The sequence below is a fragment of the Sorex fumeus genome, unplaced genomic scaffold (genome assembly GCF_029834395.1).
Source record: "Sorex fumeus unplaced genomic scaffold, SorFum_2.1 ptg000001l, whole genome shotgun sequence".
NCBI classification, from domain to species: Eukaryota; Metazoa; Chordata; class Mammalia; order Eulipotyphla; family Soricidae; genus Sorex; species Sorex fumeus.
Genome location: NW_026606058.1, coordinates 1722754 through 1741992, shown reverse-complemented (window position 1 = coordinate 1741992; position 19239 = coordinate 1722754). Strand labels below are relative to the sequence as shown.

The window sequence follows — 19239 nt, the reverse complement described above, 5'->3', positions numbered from 1 at the left end:
CATTAGACGTTCCCGAGCGCAGGCAGTGAGCTGGGCAGCCCTGGCCTGGGACCGGGCGGCTGCCTGAGAGCAATGTTCCCGCTGGTTCCTGCAGAAGCTACAGGACCAGCAAGGATCCAGATTCTCCATTTGCTTTGCCCTTGGGTGACCCCAGACATGCTAAGCTGCAGCTTTGCTCTCTGGAGTGACAGCAGTACCCAGTGTACCCCCCTCTTAGGTTAGCATGAGAGAGAGAACAGCTGACGGCGAGGAGAGATGGCACCACAGCTAAACCCTTGCACAGCTTCACACAGCCCCCTGAGCACTGAGCTGGGAAGAGCACCCCGAGCTGTGGCCCCCAAACCAAGACTGAAGTTTTTATTTATTTATTTATTTATTTTTTTGGTCACACCCGGCGATGCACAGGGGTTATTCCTGGCTCTGCACTCAGGAATTACCCCTGGTGGTGCTCAGGGGACCATATGGGATGCTGGGAGTCGAACCCGGGTCAGCCGCGTGCAAGGCAAACGCCCTACCCCCTGTGCTATTGCTCCAGCCCCCAAGACTGAAGTTTTAAAAAATAATAAATAAATATGCAGGTGGAGCGATAGTACAGCCTGTAGGGTGCTTGCCTTGCATGTGACTGACCTGAGTTCGATCCCAGCATCCCATATGAGTCCCTGAGCCCCACACTGAGCATCACTGGGAGTGGCCCAAAGAAGCAAAAATAAATTGGGGGCCATACCCAGCGATGCTCAGGGGTTACTCCTGGCTCTGCACTCAGGAATTACTCTTGGCTGTACTCAGGGATGCTGGGGATCGAACACAGGTCAGTCACATACAAGGCAAACGCCCTCCCCGCTGTATTGTCGCTCCAGCCGCCCCAAAGCAAAACATTTTAATTGTTTTTTTTAAAAAAACACAATGCTAACTTTATTTTAGTAATAAAACCCTTCCATCCATCACTGAGAAAGCATTTCAGCCAGTGCTCTGTTTGGCAGTCAGTCTTTTGTCTCTCTTCAGCAGTCGTGAGGCAGATGCCTTTTTCTTGGGGAATGTTGCCTTTGCCAATCACAATAATATTGGAGAGGCAGGTGGCAAAGCTATTGCCATTGGCATCATCCACATACGCAACATCAAAAGCGCAGGGATGTCTCTCCCTCTTGGGGATCACACCAATTATTCCCAGGTTAGCACCACAGGTCACCATGCACAGTTCCGGTGTCAAGCTTGATGAAATCAGTAATCTTGCTAGTCTCCAAATCAATCTGAATGGTGTTGTCCACCTTGATGAGGGGATCAGAATAGTGAATGGAACAAGCATTGTGTGTCACCGAGTGAGGGGTTTCTTTGGTGCCCACAAAGATCTTTCTCACTTGACCTCACTTGACCCCCCAAGGTGTAATGTGATGAATAGCAAAGTGTCCCTTGGTGTCATAGGCCAGGCGGAAATTCTCTCCGGTTTTATCAATGCTGACGACATCCATAAAGCCTGCAATGTAGGTCACATCGGTGCTGACTTTGCCTTCCATCCAGATGAAACACGGCATGAAGATTTTCTTCACCTCATCTCTCGTTAGAGAGTACTTCAGCCTGTTTATTAGGAAAATGATGAGTGAAAGACACTCTCTGAGTTTGTGGGACCTGTTAGATGAAACGGACAAAGAGCAAACCCCCTGTCAATTTATCCAGCATCCAATGCTTTGGAGCACCCACACATTTCAAATGGTTCTTGGCACCACGAGCCATTGTTGCACTAGGGACCAGGGACTATTTTCAGGGTGACTCATTTGCAATCTTGGGCGATGTCCTTCTCAAGTGGGTTCCAGGCAATGTTCATCGACTCTGTGAGCGATTCACCCTCAGAGGTTTGAAGAGGACTAACCCTCTAAGCCAGAACCATCACCAACAATTTAAATCTTTTTAAAAATTAAATCAAACACCTAGTGCATTTGTAGAGCCGCGGACACTGCAGGAAGGCCAACAGCCAATCTGATTCATGGCGCTACTCAGATTTGAGGGCTCCTAAGTCTTGCTCAGGGATTCAGGGGCCATCCTGGTAATATTTGTCCAATCAGGCCAGTCGGCCAGGTGTGGGACTTAAGGATGTGGCTCTGGGGCCAGTGGGGCCAGACTAGGGCACCTCCAGGGCTATGCCAGGTACTGGTCAACAGAACATGTGGTGCTGGGATGGAGACCCACTGGACACATCATGGCCTGAATCCCTAACCTAACTCCCAGGCCTCACTCTTCAATTTTTTTTTGCTTTTTGGGTCACACCCGGCAATGCACAGGAGTTACTCCTGGTTCATGCACTCAGGAATTACTCCTGGCGGTGCTCGGGGGACCATATGGGATGCTGGGAATCGAACCTATGTTGGCCATGTTGGCTGTGTGCAAGGCAAACGCCCTACCCGCTGTGCTATTGCTCCAGCCCATCTTCAATTTTTTTAAAGCCCATTATACCTCGTGGGTAGGGACACTGCACTGTGCAGACTCCAAGCTGCCCATCCTGATATCTAGAATTCTTTGCTGACCTTGTACTCAGAGTCCAGCACGATGCAGGTGACTCAACCCAGTGACTGCACATGCACTCATGTCCTTGCAGCCATCCAGCCTCTTGTGTCAGGGACTGGGGTCAGAAGTTATCTTATTATCTGGGGCCAGAGTGATGGTACCAGTTTAGGTATTTGCCTTGCACTTGGCTGACCCGGACTCAATCCCCAGCATCTAAAATGTCCCCTGAGCACCACCAGGAGTGATCCCTGGGCCAGGAATAAGCCTGCACGCTACCATGTGTGACTCAAAAGCAAAGCAAAACCAAACCAAACCAAACCAAAACACCCCTCCAAAAAAGAAGTCCTGCTGCTCTCTGGGCAGAAGCCATCTTCCTTACAGAGATGCAGGAGCAGGCTGGAGTCAGGGCATCTTCCCTCAGCGGCAGGCGCGGGGCTGCCCCAGGGCTCCTGTGCACAGGCATCGCAGGCCCTGCACGAAAGACTGGCCGGTTCTGGAGGCAGGGGAGTGGCCTGTGCCGGTGACCGGGCTGTAAAACTGAAGACTGTGAGAAAACAGAGCAAACCATTGTTCCTCTCTCAGCTCTGGAAGGGCCCTTCCTGGAATGACCACACAGAGTCTAATGTCCAGTTCATGATGAACTGCAGATGTGAGGAAAGAATGGGCAAGTACTCTTTCGCCCTGTGTAAAGATTGTGACGGGAGCTCAGGACTGCATAGACCAGGACACCTAATTTCTTGCCCATACCTACAGTCTGCCACCTCAAAAGGCTCATTTCCTGGGACAAACCTTGCAGGCAGAATAAGGTTACCTTTGAAAGAAAGATGTATGCAGAACCCTTTCTCTCTCTCTCTCTCTCTCTCTCTCTCTCTCTCTCTCTCTCTCTCTCTCTTTTAATTCTGGTTTGGGGCCCACACCCAGCAGTGCTCAGGGCTTACTCCTGGCTCTGTACCCAGGGATAATTCCTGGTGGGACTCAGGGGGCCAGATGGGGTGCCAAGCCAGTGCATTTTAAGGCAAGTGCCCTCCCCGCGGTACCACCACTCCGCCCTGGGGAACGCATGATCTCATTATGACAACCAGAATCTGCATATGCCCCGGCCCTCGCCACTGACTTTCCCTGTTCTCTTACTTTTGCTAAGTGCTTAAACGTAGTGCCTAAGGCCCTGCAATGAACATTCTGTTTTTCCTTTTCTTCCTTTTCTTTTTTGGGGAGGGTCAACACTCAGTGATACTCAGGGGTTGCTCTTGGCTCTGTGCTCAGGGATCACTCCTGGCAGTGCTCAGGGGACCATTTGGGGCAGCAGGGATCCAACCCTGGTCTGCCTGCCGCATACAAGGCAAACATCTTACCTGCTGTGCTATCTCTCTGGCTCATTTTCTGAGGTTTTTCTATGTGCTGCAAAAGTGAATATTGGAAGTAATATTTTTTCTCATTTTTTCTCTCATCAAGTCACACCTTTTTATTTTTCCAGTCTCTGAAGAATTCAGAGGGATATAGGATGGTTTCTTTTGTTCCGTAATTTTTATGTACTGATTGATTTTGCTTTTTGGGTCACACCCAGCGATACACAGGGGTTACTCCTGGTTCTGCACTCAGGAATTACTCCTGGTAGTGCTCAGGGGACCATAAGGGATACTGGGAATTGAACCTGGGTCAGCCGCGTGCAAGGCAAATGCCCTACCCGCTGAGCTTTCGCTCCAGCCCCTGTTCCATAATTTTTAATTCAAGCAATAAATTATAAAGTTTCAGAGGCCCAGAAAAATAGTGGATAAGGCACTTGCCTGGCATGCACCTGACAGTGAGTTCAAAAAGTGTGGGCGTGTTGGAATACTGTATGACTAAAATTCAATAATGAACGGCTTTGTAATATTCTAGAAATTAAAAAAAAATAATAAGAAAGTTTAAGTATGAGGGCTAGGGGCTGGATCAATAGCACAGCGGGTAGGGCATTTGCCTTGCACATGGCTGACCCGGGTTCAATTCCCAGCATCCCATATGGCCCCCCGAGCACCGCCAGGAGTAATTCCTGAGTGCATGAGCCAGGAGTAACCCCTGTGCAATGCCGGGTATGACCCAAAAAATAAATAAATAAAAAGTTTGAGGGCTGGAGCGATAGCACAGTGGGTAGGCTGTTTGCCTTGCACACGGCCAAACAGGGTTCGATTCCCAGCATCCCATATGGTCCCCTGAGCACTTCCAGGAGTGATTCCTGAGTGCAGAGCCAGGAGTAAGCCTTGAGCATCGCTGAGTGTGACCACGCCCCAAAAAAGATAAACTCAGGTGGTTAGGGGTGCTCATAAGAGCACTGTAAATTTCTCTGGGGGGAGAAAAACGGGAAATTGACTAATGATGAAACCTAAAACACTTAGGTTAATATCCAATACCCAACCCAGGTTCAATCTCTGACACCCTATATGGTCTCCTGAGCCTGCCAGGAGTGATGCTTGAGCACAGAGCCAGGAGTCAGCCCTGAGTACCAGCAGGTGTGGCCCCCAAACCAAAAAGACATCAAACAACAAAAACAGTTTTCAGGAACAGATCGGGGGTGAAGGCACTTGCCTTGTGTGGGATAGGTGTGGTTCCGTTTCTGGTAACCCCTGAGCTGAGCACAGAGCCAGGAGAAGCCCCTGCGCTCTGCTCTGTGAGGCAAAACTCCAAACTTAAACCAAACCCAAAGGAAACAGAGAAGTTTCCAATCCGGAGCAGAGGAGCAGGCTCAGGCATGGGCGGGCCCAGGTTTGAGTAGGGCTGATGTCTGGGACAAAGCGCTGGGCACCAGGGCAGAGCAGGAGGTGAGGTGGCAGGGAGCCACGGTCGGCACAAGCGATCCTCCAGAAACGACCTCTGACAGCAGGACTCGTCACTGGGACGATGCCGCAGTGTGCTGGTGACCCAGCCCTGCACAAGGGCCTCCTTGCTCTGATAGAGAGGCCCAGTTCAGCGTCCTGTTAATCTTGATCGATCGCGCTGCAGGGCTCAGAGAGGCGGACATCAAACGGAGGGGGAGGGCACCAAACACCAGACTACTGCCCGCGGGGAGGGCAGGGCGGGCAGGAGACACAGGAATCTCAGACATGCCAGGGGCGCGCAGTCAGCCAGAGGAGTTGGGGCATGTTGGAAGGAGGCCCTGGCCAAGGCTGGTGCTGGTGTGCGCTGGCCAGACGCAGCTCCTAGAGTGGACGGTAAAGTGCATCTGCTCCCGGGCAGCCAAGCTTCCAGATCCTGGCCACCCTGGGGTTTGGTCCCGGCCGTCAGCTAGCGGCGAAGGCCTCTCGCCTCTATTGCCGCTCCAGTTTCACCCCTCGGACAAGCCGGAGCACTCGCCCGTCAGGCCCGAGCCTGGAATGTCCACTCCCTTTCCTATAGCTGGAGCATCATCCTCACACCCAGCTCGGTCACTCTTTGAGGCCCCTCACAGCTGCCCAGGCCTGCTGCAGCTGCCACAAGGCCAAGTCCCCCCCGAGGAGGGCACTGAGTTCCAGCCCCGCTGATCTTGTTCCTTAGCTCCGAGGGGTTCTCTGCGCACCCAAGTGTGGGCCCCACCCCCAAACACTCATGTGGCAGCTTGCTGGCACCCTGGGTTGTGATAGGGCCTCGCATGTGCACGCCCCTCCTTTGTTCAAGGTGGTTCTAGGATTTTTCCCAAGCTGCCCTCCATGTGGCTTTCTAGCTAGATAAGAGTCCGCTGTCAGGGTTATTGAATGGGCAGAGTTGAGAGTGGTCTTTGAAAGCACTTTTCTAGGCCTTTGTTCATGCCATCTTCTTTGGGGGTGGGTCCAGCCTTCTCTGGTCTGGGCTAGCTGAGGGGTAATCAGATTAAAGGAAGGAATTGAGGGGCTGGAATGATAGCGCAGTGGGTAGGGCGTTTGCCTTGCATGCGGCCAACCCGGGTTCGATTCCCAACATCCCATATGGTCCCCTGAGCACTACCAGGAGTAATTCCTGAGTGCAAAGCCAGGAGGTAACTCCTGTGCATTGCCGGGTGTGACCCAAAAAGCCAAAAAAAAAAAAAAAAAAGGAAGGAATTGAGGGATCTTGAGTAATTTCCCTCAGGCCCTTTCTGTAGGGAGGGGTCTAGTCTCCTCAGGGTCTGCTGCTGGAGAGGGTCTTGCTTTCTGTATCCACAAAGTGGGTCAGACTTAGGGCTGGTGGCTTTCTTACGTCCCAGAAATTTCATTGCCTTGATGGGGCAGGGGGAGGGCTTCCCTAACCTACCTGTGCTGCACTCAAGCAGTGAGGCGAAACTGCAGCCAGGGAGAGACTTTGGGACTGCAGGAACCATTGCTAAATGGAGTGAGGCCAGCAGGTCCACCACAATCCATCCTCAGTTAGCAGATCCAAATTTCCTAGTTAAATGACTCAATTTCTTTTTGGCTTTTGCTCTTTTCCTCAGCAACGAAGCATCGGCCAGTGGCCTAGGAAGCCTGGAGCTCAGGAGGATTCGCATCTGACCAGAACAACAGGAGTTTGACAAAAATGGGGCTCATGTCCACTATCAAGGATTTCCCTTCTGGAAATGTCCACAGGGTTCCACTTTGTAGCTTGGCTTCCAAATTATTCTGGTTGTTGTTGTGAGACCATCCCTGCCAGTGCTCGGGGCTCACTCCTGGCTCTATGCTCAGGGTCACTCCTGATGGGTGTCGGGGGACCATATGGGATGGAGGGGATCCCACTGGGCTCAGCCGCATCAAGGCAGACACCCTCCCTCTGTGCTCTCACTCCAGCCCTGGGCTTCCTAATTCTTCTTCACACAGTTGACGCAGAGTGGGGCAATGGCTACCACCATCTTATTGCCCACACTCCATTTTCCAGAAGGTGGTCCATGGAGCAGAGGCCGCTGGTGGACAGACACACACCACGAACCCAGGGCAACCTCCTCTAGACCAACCTCACGCTCTGCCCCAGGGGAGCTGCCCACAAGCTTGGGCGCAAGGAGGGGGCGGGTGTCTGCAAGTCAGAGTCCCGAGGGATGAAGGGAAAATGCGAAAAAGTCTGGGGAGGAGCAGCCGGTGGGGATGGGTGGCTGTGACCTTCATTTTCCTTTTTGCTTTTTTCAACCGCACCTGGCTTCTTCGGGCTCTCTCTTGGCTGAGCTCATGAATTATTCCTGGAAGTGCTCTGGAGATCATACGGGATATGGGGGGTGGAACTTGCGTCTGCCGTGTGCAAGGCGCTTCCCTTCCCCACTGCTCCAGCCCCTGTGGCCACTAGCTTTGGTGTCGGTGGGCACCCACATGTGGTTTATGTGAGGCGGAGAGAGAGCGAGAGAGACGGTCACTTTTTTTTTCTTTTTGGGCCACACCCGGCGATGCTCAGGGGTTACTCCTGGCTCATGAACTCGGGAATTGCTCCTGGCGGTGCTCGGGGGACCATATGGGATGCTGGGAATCGAACCTGGGTTGGCCATGTTGGCTGCGTGCAAGGCAAACGCCCTACCCGCTGTGCTATCGCTCCAGCCCCGAGAGACGGTCACTTTCTCCAGATCTGCCTCTGCCACACCAAGACCCAGCTGGGAAGACTAGGACTGATAAAATCTGCAATGAGGCCCTGCTCGGCACCGGACAAAGCCCCCGCCAGCCCCACCGGATGGCTGTCAAGCCCCACCTGATGTCTGAGTGGTCTTGGCATGGGAGTTGATCCCCACCACCCAATTTCTCTGGGAGCCACGGACTCAGGTTGGAGCAAGGATTTGCTCTTTGCAGGGAAGAAAAGTCAGTCCTAGACCTTCCCCGGGGTTCTGGGTGCTTGTCTCGCCTCACAGAAAAGAATCTCAGGAAGAGACAGCAGTGCAGTAAACAGACTTCACTTGGAGGTTTTTGAAGGAGAGGAGGGAAAGTGAGAGAGAGTAACGTGCTCAAGGGAGAACACGGGCTTCTCCAAGGGTGGAGAGAGCCCCTACACACACCCCAGCATTAGACAGGAAAGTCGAGGGCTGGAGAGATAGCCCAGCGGGTAGGGCGTTTGCCTTGCACGCGGCCGACCGGGGCTCGAGTCCCAGCATCCCATATGGCACCCTGAGCACCGCCACGAGTGATTCCTGAGTGCAGAGCCAGAAATAACCCCTGAGCATCACCAGGTGTGACCCAAAAAGAAAAAAAAATGACAGGAAAGTCCACATCCCAAGAGGGGAGATGCAAGCGACACATGTGCTCGGCCACATGGGCTCAGGCAGCATATGCGCACTGTCCCTTTGTTCAAGGTGGCTTTTTCAGAGTTTTTCTAAGCCACCCCCACTGGCAGCTTTCTAGCTATATAAGAGTTGCTGCTAGGGTTGTTCTAAGTGGGTAAAGCTGGGAGTGGTCTTCTTTGAAATGCCTTTTCTTGACCTTTTTTCTCGCTGCTCTCCTGAGGGTGGGTCCAGCCTCTCAGGTCTAGGCTAACTGAGCGTTAATCAGACTAAAGGAAGGAACTGGGAGTTCTCCAGTAGTTCCCTGCAGGCCCTTTCTGTAGGGAAGGTCCAGTCTCCTCAGGTTTGGCTGCTGGAGAAGGTCTTAGCTGGTCTTTCTGAATTCCCAAAATGGATCAATCTCGGGACTTAACTTCCCAGAAATTTCATTGCTTATTTCTTTATTTTATTTTATTTTATTTTTTTGCTTTTTGGGTCACACCCGGCGATGCTCAGGGGTTACTCCTGGCTCATGCACTCGGGAATTGCTCCTGGCGGTGCTCGGGGGACCATATGGGATTCTGGGAATCGAACCTGTGTCGGCCGTGTTGGCTGCGTGCAAGGCAAACGCCCTACCTGCTGTGCTATCGCTCCAGCCCCTCATTGCTTATTTCTTAGAAATTTCATTGCCATTGGGGACTTTCCCGGTCTATCTGCCTGCAAACACCAACTTGATGATTGACCACAAGGCCTACTACTAAGGGCCAGGCATGCCCAGGGGCCCAGCACCCACTTTCAGTTGCTCCGACCCTGTGCTGAATCAAGTCCCTCTGAGGTCTTGCGTAGGCCCTTCCCCTCTCACTCCCGATTCTCCCATTCACTGCTCTGTCCTGAGACTCCATTTTGGAAAGCCAGAGTCTCGGGATCATGAGTTTACAACCTAGTAAGAAAAACAAGCCAGCCGCAAGGGCGTGGATGTAAAGGCCCAGACACCTGACCACATACCCAGGTAACAAGGATGGTCCAAGGAAATGTCACAAGATGTGTGAACTGCTGTTTCCACTTCTGCATCTCCCTTGTCGCTCAAGGCCTTGAAAATGCACCTGGCAGGGGGCACCCAGACACACAGGTGAGCGCCCAGCTAGGTGGGCAGGAGGGCACAGGGCTTACAAACCTCTCCCAGAGGGCAATTGGGTTCCGAGTCTCTTAGGCTTGTGAACCCTCAGTGCTGGATCCCTGGGATGTTTTGGTGTGTGAATGAAACCTTGAGGTATCTGTCCTGTCTCCGTGTGTCTCAGTCGGCAGCTGAGCTCGGGCTCGTGGCCACTTAGATCTCTGGCACTTAACAGTCTACACCCACCTTCTTTCAGTTCCTGGTTGGAAGTGGAAAGCCTGGTCCCACGTTGGGCTGGAGAGCCAAGTCCCCATTCACAGCTGTGGTTTCCCTGACCGCTGGGGTGTCAGCCCAGCTGTCATTGGGGGGAGGGGTGTGGCTCAGGGGGCAGCCCTTGCCTTGCATCTGTGAGGCCCTGGGTTGGATCCAGAGGCCTCACGGAAAGCCAAGGGAGGAGAGCGCATTTCCTTAGGCAGGCTATGCCCGCCCAGCCTCCTTCCACAGCAGTTTTCTCTTTTCTTTCCCCCAGGGCACTTAACTCCCTGCAATCATCCTCAGTCCTCCTAGCCAACTTCCTTCCTGGGTCTGAGCTCCTGCGCTCAGCCGGGCTCATCCCAGCACCTACAGTGGGGCTTGAGGGCCAGCAGGGTGCTGGCTGGAGCGGGCTCCTGGATGGGAGACAAGCCTCACCCTAGGGGATCCTGGATGGGAGACAAGACCCTAACCCTGGCCCCGCGGCCGCCCGGCCATCCTGGCCCTGGTTCCCGGCCCGGTGCCTGCAGTTCCCTCATCCAGCTCCACCCAGTCCCCAGATCTCCCTCCCCACCAGCGTCGAACAAAAACGCTTTTGTGATTTTATGCCTGGGGCATTTAATCTGAGTCAATTTGGCCTCTCCAGTTCTGTTCCGCTAAATCCAAAACTCTAATCAGCCTTTCCAGGGGACGGGCCAGCGGTGCCGTTGGAGGGCTCAGAGCTCCACCCCCAGGGGAACCAGGGAACAACTCCCCCGTCACTGGGTCAGACCCTCCGAGAGCTGCAGATGGGGTTCTGGACTCTGGGCGGGGCCTTAGAAGGGAAGTACGTGTGGGGGTGCAGGGCAGGAGGGGGAGATGGCAGCTAAGTCGGGTGTTCGGCTGGTTTGAAATTACAATGAGGACAAAAATGGGGGAGGTTGCCGAATTGTAATCAAACCGAGGATGTCGGTGTGCCCCAAGGGTGGCTTCTGTGAAGTGGGGAGGAGAAAGACGGTCACTTTTCCCCCATCCGCCTCTGCCACCCGGGATTGGGGGTTACTGGGTTCTTGTCTCGCCCCACAGGAAAGATTCTCGGGAATAGACAAGCAGTGAAGTGGAACAGATTTTATTTGGAGATTTGGAAGAGAAAGTGGGAGATAGTGGAGAGTGATATGCTGAAGGGAGAGTGCGGGCTTCTCCAAGGGCGGAGAGAGCCCCGACACACACCCCAGCATTAGGCATAAAAGCATGAAAGTCCACATCTCAAGAGGGGAGATGCGGGCGACACATGTGCTCGGCCACGTGGGCACAAGCAGCACATGGACTCAGGCAGCATATGCGTCCCCTTCCTTTGCTCAAGGTAACTTTTATTTCCTTTTTTTTTTTGGTGGGGGGGTCACACCCAGCGATGCACAGGGGTTACTCCTGGTTCATGCACTCAGGAATCACTCCTGGCGGTGCTCAGGGGACCATATGGGATGCTGGGAATCAAACCCGGGTCGGCCGCGTGCAAGGCAAATGCCCTACCTGCTGTGCGATCACTCCAGCCCAACATTCAACTTTCTTTTTAATTTTTTTTTATTTTTGGGTCACACCCGGTGATGCTCAGGGGTTACTCCTGGCTCATGCACTCAGGAATTACTCCTGGCGGTGCTCGGGGGACCATATGGGATGCTGGGAATCGAACCTAGGTTGGCTGTGTGCAAGGCAAACGCCCTACCCGCTGTGCTATCACTCCAGCCCCTCAAGATGACTTTTATAGGATTTTTCCTACCTGCCTCCATGCAGGGCTTCTACCTAGATGAGAGTTTGTTGCTGAGGTTGTTGCTAAGTGGGTAGAATTGGTCGCGGCCTTTGAAACTCCTTTTCTTGAGCGTTGGTCCTGCTGAATCTTCTCTCAGAAGATGGGTCCATCTTCTCTGGTCAGGGCTAGCTGAGGGTCAATCAGATAAAAGAAAGGAACTGAGGGTTCTCCAGTCATTTCCTTGAGGCCCCTTCTGTAGAAAGGGGTCCAGTCTCCTCAGGGTCTGTTGCTGGAGAAGGTGCACGAGATCTGGGTCCAGAAGGTGGGTCAGACTTACGGCTGGTGGCTTTATTACTTGCAGATATTTCATTGCAGTCATGGGGGAGGGGGCCTTTTCTAACCCACCTGCTTGCATCAGAACTCTGGTTGTATAAGTGGATGGCTAGAGAAGTTATCAGCTCACTTCCTGGATGCTTGCAGACATCCAGGGTCTGATGCGGGCAGCAGGAGTGGGCCCGGCTACCTGGACAGCTGTGAGAGCTCCGTCACTGCAGAGTCTCTGGTTCAGCCAGTCTTTCACTGCTTCTTTTTTCCTTCAGTCTAGGAGTGGACAGGCTGTGAGCTGCTGGACAGGCGGGCACAGGCCCAGTTCGCTGAGCTGAGACCTGCAGCATCGTTCCTATCCCCACAGCTTCCAAATGGGCCCCTTGGTCCAAGAGCATGACCACTGGACTGCACACTTGCCCTGAAAGAGACCCACGTCCCAATCCTGCGCCCCCACCTCCCAGTGCTGAGCTGGGCATGGCCCCCGAACCCCACCTAGTGTGGAGCAGAAAACGTCAGCGAAGTAGAGGGAATCAGGAAGGCTTTGCGATCACACAGATGGAACGGGAGTGGCGGGCGCAGGAGGAGCACAGTGGCTGCGGGTTCGTCACGTGCTCTCTCAGGGGCTCCCTCCTCGCCCCCACGCAACGCCTGACGTGGGGCAGGCAGGCTCAGGCCTCGCTCTGCAGAAGGAGGGGCCAGGTGTGCCTCCCAGCGCTCCGTGGGTCCGAGTCACTGTCCTTGGCCCGTTAAACCTGAGTGGCTGCTGTTACTGTCTCTTGGCATATTGGCGTACCCAATATGCCAAATACCAGTAACACCCCGAGCCCTTTAGGGTCGCACAGACCATGCTTCAGTTTTGTTTGGGGGCCACACTCAGCAGTGCTCAGTGCTTACTCTTGGCTCTGTGCTCAGGAATCACCCATGTTTGGGGGACCCGGTACGGGGTGCCGGCGCCCTCCCCATGTCCTGTCACTCCTCCCCACCTCTTGCACAGTCAGGAAGTCCCCAGAGCCCGTCAGTCTTCCCCTGACAAGTGGCATTGAGGCTTCAGTTCAGGCTGGTCTCAGAGTTCCGAAGCAATCATACTTCCTGGACGCACACACCAGAGTCCATCTCTGTTTTCATTTTCTTCACCAGAGAACCAGGAACAGAGAGCAGCCTGCCCTGATGGCTGTGGATCAATCTAGTGACCCCGCTGCCCCCACACTGCCCCAGGGGTCTTCAGTGCTATTGGGACCTCTGAGTCCAGCCGGACAAACACCCACACCCAGTTCACACCAGCTCCTTTCTGGCTCTTTAACATTCTCCAATGTGTTAAAAGAAACATGATCGCACACATTTAATTCAAACCACTAAGCTTTCTTTTATTTTGCTGTTTGGGGGCCAGACCCACCAGTGCTCTGGTTCTACTCCTGGCTCTGAGCTACAGGGTCATTCTCAGAGGTGCTTCAGGTTCTAAAAGATAATAAGTTGCTGGGATCAACCTCAAGCCTCCAACCCACGGAGTTATCTTTCCTACCCACGCCAAGGTTTTGATTCCACCCACGCCAAATTTTCCCTGCCCTTATGTTTTGACTATAAAACCTAGCTCAGGGAAGCGCGCAGCCACAAATGCGGCCGCACGACATCTTGTTATCTCTTTCTTGCTTTGGACAACCTGGCAGGCTGCCGAATGTAACCTGCCCACGCGGCAGAGTCTGGCAAACTCCCCGTGGCGTACCCAATATGCCAAATACCAGTAACAATGATGGGTCTCATTCTCCTAACCCTGAAAGATCCTTGAATATGGCACTTTTTAAAAAAATCTCAGGGCTAGGACGAAGGAGACATAACTGGGGCCTGCTCGAGGCAATCGACAAACAACAGGATGATCGTGATCGTGACTTTTTTTTTTTTAGTTAAGGGGTCCTCCAGAACTATGCCCCATGGGGTTTGGGAGACAGTACAGAGGCCAGGGATCAAACCTGGGCCCCTGAGCATGCCAGACATTTGCTCCAGCCCTTGGCATCAACTCCCTACCTGTGTTTTTCTGTTTGTTTTGTTTTGTTTTGTATTGGGGCTTCACCTGACAGTGCTCAGGAGGGCTCTGGGAACCAGATTGAACCTGAGTTGAGCATGGGCAAGGCCAGTGCTCTCCCACCCATCTGGACTATACCGCCTGTGTTCTCGTCTCTGGTTGGCAGAGTTGTCAGTTTACAGACTAATCTTGCCGGCACTAAGCCTGGCTCTGGGTTCCTCAAGTTTGGGCTCTCACAAGCTCAATGGTGACGGTGAGTGCAGTGATCAGGGCTTCAGGAGGTGACTAAGAGTCTGAGGGCTGAACCCAGGGCTGCACACTCTTGGTCTGACGGATGGGGACCCACAGTCAAGTTTATTTGCTCGAGCGGGCCCAGTAACGTCTCCATTGGAGACTTTGTTGTTACTGTGTCTGGCATATCGAATACTCTCGGTAGCTTGCCGGGCTCTCCGAGAGGGGCGGAGGAATCGAACTCGGGTCGGCCATGTTGGCCGCTTGTAAGGCGAACGCCCTACCACTGTGCTTGTTTTTTTTTTTTTTTTAAGAACATCTCCCGGGCTGGAGCTATAGCACAGCAGATAGGGCATTTGCCTTGCATGCAGCCGGCCCGGGGTTCAATTCCCAGGATCCCATATGGTTTCCCAAGGAGGAATAATTACCTCCAGGAACAATTCCTAAGTGCAAAGCAAGGAGTAACCCTTGTGCATTGCTAGTTGTGACCCAAAAAGCCGAAAGAGTTAAAAAAAAATTTAAGAAAACTCCTCAACACACACTTCCACCCCCAAACAGGAGTCTGTGATCCACGGATCCCCACCCAACTTCCCAGAGGCTCTTCTCTGTCAAGGATGCTGGGACACCATCCATGGCTCCCTCCTAGTCCACAAGGGACCAGGACTCTTCTGTGGTTTCCACGGGGAGCAAAGCAAAGGGAAGAGAAAGGACTCCAGGTCCCAAACAACTCTGCCTCGTAAGTAATTGGAAACAGGACTGGGGAGACAGAACAGGGACTGAGGCACCTACCTTGTACATGGCAGCACTGGTGCCACCCCCAGAGTCATGCCTGCCCCAGCAGGCCAGAGCTCACTTCTGAGCACAGAGCCAGGACTGAGCCCCGAGCACTGCCAGGTGTGGTCCAATTGCCCCAACTCAAAGGACTTAAAACAATCCATCCCAAAGTTTCCAGATGTTTCCCTCTAGGGTCACCGAACTGAAGTGAATGTATAAAGGCCTGAGACTGGCAGAGAGAGAAGGTGCCTGAGCGGCTGACAGACCAGGTGAGCTCCGACACTGGGGTCAGCCTCCTGTGGACATGGAGTCTTCCTGGGCATCACCTGAGAGGTTCTAGATCACCTGCACAGGGATAATGGGAGATGAAGGGGAAGAGGAGAAGGAGAGTTGGGAGTGGGTAGAGGGAAGAAGGAGAGCAGGCCCCAGTAATGTCTCCTTCGTCCTAGCCCTGAGATTTTTTTAAAAAGTGCCATATTCAAGGTAAAGGTAAAGGCCCTCCCGTTGATCGTCGATTTGCTCGAGCGGGCCCAGTAACGTCTCCATTGGAGACTTTGTTGTTACTGTGTCTGGCATATCGAATACGTCACGGGGAGCTTGCCAGGCTCTGCCGTGCGGGCGAGATACTCTCGGTAGCTTGCCGGGCTCTCCCAGAGGGGCGGAAGAATCGAACCTGGCTCGGCCAGGCTGGCTGCGCGCAAGGCAAACGCCCTACCGCTGTGCTATCGCTCCTGCCATATTCAAGGCTCTTTTAGGGTTAGGAGAATGAAACCCATCATTGTTACTGGTATTTGGCATATTGGGGACGCCACGGGGAGTTTGACAGTTACTCTGTCGAAACCCGGGTCTTACACAACACAAGGCAAGTATTCTACGGCTGAGCAAAATCCTCCCCAGCTAGTTAAACCTTCAGGTCCTACTAAGCTAAAAACCTCAGTCTCCATGGTAGCACTGCCCTGTAGCACTGTTCATCGATTTGCTCGAGTGGGCACCAGTAAAATCTCCATTGTGAGACTTGTTACTGTTTTGGGCCTATGGAATAGGCCAGGGGGAGCTTGCCAGGCTCTGTCGTTTGGGCGGGACACTCTTGGTAGCTTGCCAGGCTCTCCAAGAGGGATGGAGGAATGGAACCCGGGTCGGCCGCGTGCAAGGCAAACGCCCTATCCACTGTGCTGTCGCTCCAGCTCCTGGCACCCATATGGTCTCCTAAATCTGCCAGGAGTGATCCTTGAGTGCAGAATCCTTAGTAAGCCCTGAGCACCGTCAGGTGTAGCAACCCCCACCCATGTCCCCCACTCAAAGCCACAAAATTTTATCTAAACTGGGGAGATGGACTGAAACTTCTAGAGAAGATCGAAAAGCTCCCAGATAGCTGGACCGGCATTTCCCTTCTGTTTCAGAGGAGCAGTGGTGACCAGCCCTGCTGGGGCAGGGGCTGTCGCTGCCTCTTCCCTGCTGCTCCCCATGATTTCCCATCATCCCACTACTCTCCATCATCTCCCATCACTCCCCATCGCTTTCCATCACTCTCCATCTCTCTTTATCATCCTCCAACACTCCATCACTCTCTAGCACTTTCCATTTCTCTCCATCACGCTCCACCATGACTCTCCATCATTCTCCACTTCCCCATCACGCCCCATCACCGCTATCATGGCTCTCCACCACCCTCCCTCCTGTGCCCTTTCCCACCCTCCATGGCACTTGCTGGCAGCACATGGCGTCGATCTCTGTAGCTGCTGGTTGGCGATGGGGATGCAGATGAGGCAGAAGTGATGGCGGCTGGTCTTTGGTCCTTCGCAATTCCCAGATTCTCATATATATATATTCTCATATATATATATATATATATATTTCTTTTTGGGTCACACCTGGTGATGCACAGGGGTTACTCCTGGCTCTGCGCTCAGGAATTACTCCTGGTGGTGCTCGGGGGACCATATGGGATGCCAGGGATCAAACCCGGGTCGGCCGCATGCAAGGCAAATGCACTACCCACTGTACTATCGCTCCAGCCCCTTCTAATAAGAGGTCAGAGCGATAGTAGAGCAGGTAGGGCATTTGCCTTGCACTTAGCCGACCAGGATTCAATCCCTGGCATCCCATATGGTCCCCTGAGCACCGCCAGGAGTAATTACTGAGCACAGGTAAAGGTAAGGTAAAGGCCCTCCCGTTGTTCGTCGATTTGCTCGAGCGGGCCCAGTAACGTCTCCATTGGAGACTTTGTTGTTACTGTGTCTGGCATATGGAATACGTCACGGGGAGCTTGCCAGGCTCTGCCATGCAGGCGAGATACTCTCGGTAGCTTGCCGAGCACAGAGCCAGGAGTAATCCCTGAGCATTGCTGGGTACGACCCAAAAATGAAAAAAAAATTGAATAAAAAAGATGCTTAGACTCAGAATTGGAAAGTAGAAAAGTTTGTTGGAAAGTAGAAGAATAAAAAAGAAACTCCCCAAATGGGTATTAAGTGGCCACAGACTGAGACACACAGATAGGACAGTTATTTCTAGGTTTTATTCACACACCGAAACACACTCAACGAAGGGACTGAGCACCGAGGGTTCTCAAGTTGGGACAGCTCTCTGGGCTTGGAACCCCAACTGCCTTTAGGGAGAGGTTTTTAAGCCCTGTGCCCTCCTGCCCACCTGGCTGGGTGCTCACCTGTGTGTCTGGGTGCCCGCTGCCAGGTGCATTTTCAAGGCCTTGAGCGACAAGGGAAATGCAGAAGTGGAAACAGCAGTTTACACATCTCGTGACATTTCCTTGGACCATCCTTGTTACCTGGGTATGTGGTCAGGTGTCTGGGCCTTTACGTCCACGCCCTTGGGGCTGGCATGTTTTTCTTACTAGGTTGTAAACTCATGACCCTGAGGCACAAAATGGAGTCTGGCTTTCTGTCTCACTGCAAGGGGAAACTGAGGCTTCCTCTTTCAGTGGCAGCTCCATGTACTTGCTTGAGGACACCAGGTTGTCTCAGTTCCCTGGGGGCTGAGCTGTCTAACCTCGGTGATCTTCAGTATTCTGAGCACATTCCCAGACTGAGGGGCAGGGCAGGGGGGTCTTCCCTGATGTAGTGGAGGAGCTGGTGGTATTGATGTAGGCAGGTAGATAGGGAATTTTTTTTGCAATTGTTTCATTGCAAGTTTCATGGAAGAAGAATTCTAGGAATGACCCACCTTGCAGATACAGAAAACAAAGGCCTGATAAGACCATCCAAGACCATCCGCAGACCCTGAGGATATAGGCCTCCTCCCCATGAAATTCCTCTTTTTGGACCTCCCTGGTAACCTCCTTAGCAACGGACTTTTACCTGGGAAGAAGCTTCATGTGGGGACAGGCTGGAGAAACCCTAGAAAGGCCACCTTGAACAAAGGAAGGGCACGCATATGCTGCCTGAGCCCATGTGCTGCTTGCACCCACGTGGCCGAGCACATGTGGTGCCCGACCACATGTGTAGCCCGCATCTCCCCTTTTGAGATGTGTACTTTCATGCTTTCCTGTCTAATGCTAGGATGTGTGTAGGGGTTCTCTCTCTTCATCCTTGGAGAAGCCTGTGTTCTCTCTTGAGTACGTTACTGTTACTCACTTTCTCTCTCTCTCTCTCTCTCTCTCTCTCTCTCTCTCTCTCTCTCTCTCTCTCCACACACACACACACCTTAAAAAAAATCCTCCGGATGAAATCTATTTGTTTCACTGCTTGTCTACTCCTGAAATTCCTTTCTGCGAGGCGAGACAAGAACCCAGTAACCCTGGGTCCCGGGTGGCAGAGGCAGGTGGGGAGAAAGTGACCGTCTTTCTCCTCCCCACTGCACATAAGTGACCCGTGGGGCCCATCGACATCAGTATGACCTTCTGCTGACCCAGCCGTCCTCCCCAGAGGCAGGGTGCTCTGGGAGCATCGAGGTCTGGTATGGTGTGGGCTGTGTGTCCTCCAAGCCTTCATTTATCTTTTTGGTTTTGTTTTGGGGTCACACTCTTCAATGTATTTTCAGACTCAGGGTCATTCATGGTGGAGTTAGAGGGAGTATGTGATGCTGGGGGTTGAGCCCAGACTTCGCCCGTTCCTTTGAGCACTACTGGGCCCATGGGTGTGTGTGTAGGGCGGGGGGGAAGGGGGACACACCCTATAGTGCTCAGGCTCTCTCCTGTCTCTGGACTGGACTCAGGCATCACTGCTGGCAGACTCAGGCAC

The 19239-nt window shown here is 53.1% G+C and overlaps 1 pseudogene; it reads right to left on the bottom strand.

Moving 5' to 3' along the window:
* Positions 1-957: 957 nt before the first annotated feature.
* On the bottom strand, positions 958-1728 carry LOC130020970 (40S ribosomal protein S4, X isoform-like; annotated as a pseudogene).
* Between the last annotated feature and the right edge of the window lie 17511 nt (positions 1729-19239).